This window comes from Lepus europaeus, chromosome 18, assembly GCF_033115175.1.
Source record: "Lepus europaeus isolate LE1 chromosome 18, mLepTim1.pri, whole genome shotgun sequence".
NCBI lineage: Eukaryota > Metazoa > Chordata > Mammalia > Lagomorpha > Leporidae > Lepus > Lepus europaeus.
This window is the reverse complement of record NC_084844.1, coordinates 29,345,806-29,348,170: the sequence shown is the minus strand read 5'-3', so window position 1 is coordinate 29,348,170 and position 2,365 is coordinate 29,345,806.

The following is a 2,365-nucleotide window of genomic DNA, read 5'->3' as shown; positions in this document are numbered from 1 at the left end:
GATGATTTTTATTCAAGGAACCCAAGAAGCAGTAGGTGGACAAGGAGAAGAAATTAGGAATGGTTATATCTTCTAGAAGTTTGGGATTCCATTAAACAAGCCATTGGCTTATTTGGTGTTGGACAACTCTGATGTGCTCGGAAGGAAAATTTGTAAACGTTGTGAATTTCACTTAAGAGTATAATGTCACCAGGTCATTTTTGGGCATCAAACAGGTCTGAGGTTTCTGGAGTTTCAGATTTATACCGTAGAGTCAATTGTGTTATGTGCCTTCATCTCTTTGTACCAGCATTGTGTTTTCCACTTAAGTAAACTGAAATTATCCTCCAGTTACTGCCAACAAGTGAAGTAGGCAGGCAGACAGGCTAAAATTGATTAGATTTGTGAGCTGGAAGACCACGCTTTTGCCACGCCCCTGTGTGACCTCATCCCCCTACCTGGCCACACCTGGGTGCCAACCAGCGAATCAGATTAATTAACCACTCCCCTTTGGAAGTGGGTTAAAAGCCTAGGACATGTTGTGTCTGGAGCCTTCTCTTCTTCCCTGGCCTCTTGCCAGGACAGGGCTTGCTGTAGCCCTGTGCCTCCAGGGTGCATGGCCTTCAGGCCATGTGCTCTAGGCTTCCTGGCCTAGATGCTCCTCCATGTGGCTGGTTCCTGGTGATTGGTATGAAACTAGATTTACCTCTCTTAAATAAAGCTCTCTGCCTCTGCTTTGCTGCTGGTGATAAGTGGTGGATAGCTGCTCGAGGTGCTTGCTGCACGTGGCTTTTGGCCTGCTCTGAGTGGTATGGACGCTACCCTAGTTTCCAGACTTTCCACTCTCTCCTACCTGAACTAAAGCCCTCACTTCCTAGATACCTCTCGCACTAAATAAAAGCTTAAAACATACCATGCTGCCTCGTTTATCTGTGCCGGTATTTAGAATTCTCTAAATATTAGGCAAGAACCCTCTTGGGCTTATTAATATTGGGGATTTATTAATAAGCATATGGTGAAATCGTGTGGCACCCCAAATTCCAGTAGGATACCACTTCTGGGGAACTTTAAAGGGCCACATTTTTGGTTTAAATTTTAGGGGGTCATGTCTGATTTCACAAGGGTTTTGATCCTTTCCACATTCCCCTTACTTATAGTTGCCACCGAAGCTTTAATTTTTCATGCTTGACAATTCGGTAGATAATTTTTTTTAAATTTTTTGACAGGCAGAGTTAGAGAGACAGAGGGAAAGAGTTATAGATAGAGACAGAGAGAAAGGTCTTTCTTCCATTGGTTCACTCCCCTAATGGCCACAATGGCTGGCGCTACACCGATCTGAAGCCAGGAGCCGGGTATAGGGACCCAAGCACTTGAGCCATCCTCCACTGCCCTCCCTGGCCACAGCAGAGAGCTGGATTGCAAGAGGAGCAACTGGGACTAGTACCCAGTGCTCCAACTGGGACTAGAACCCGGGGTGCCAGCGCCGCAGGCGAAGGATTAGCCAAGTGAGCCAAGGCGCTGGCCAATGATTTTCTTTTTATCAAGTGAAAGATTGTTATGGGCGCAGTCTTCAATGCCAGCCAGCCATTCCTAGGTGAAGTGGTGCACTGTATACCACAAAGACCAGGAAACCCCAATGGCCCTGCCCCTATTGGCCCAACAAAGGGACCCAAGTGTCTGCTCATGGCTGCAGGGACATAGTACAGAATGGCAGATCTCTGATGAGGGCCAAAATCCACTGACCTTCTCTGATGCTATTGATCATGTGCAGTAGAGTTAGGTGACAAACCCCTTCCACAGGCATGGTGAGCAGACTTTGCTAATGGATTTTGGCACTGTGCTGTGGCCACAAGAGTCACTGAATATGACAAAGCATCTGAGCTGTTTGAGTTAAAGGGAAAAAAACCCATGTGAATAACCCATGTTTTCTTCCCCTCAACTGCGAAGAGTTTGCTAATTTCCTAAGCACAAAGAAAGTTTAATTAAAGCCAGTGAAGCAGGGGAATGCCACAGTTGAATGCATTTTTATGTGACTCAGTCAGAGTGGAGCAAAATATGAAATGTGATAATAGAAGCTTTGTTTTGTAAACAGCCTCATAGCCTCCAGGCACTTCTCTCAATCCCGGAGCACTTGCAAGTATTTACTGAGGAGTGCCCCAGCTCTTCCTCCTGTTTGTAGTCCCTGGTCTGGTCTTTCTGATGAATTAAGAACAACAGGCTGCTGCTGGGAAGCATGAGGCAGAAGCCAAACTGAACAGGGAAAGTGCCTCTACACTTGCTGTTGGCAGGACTCTGGGCTATGTCTGTTTAGCAGCCCCTTCTTTCCGGCTCACACATAGATGTGGTTCAGAAATTGGATGCAGGTCTCTTACCCTGCTCTGGTGCC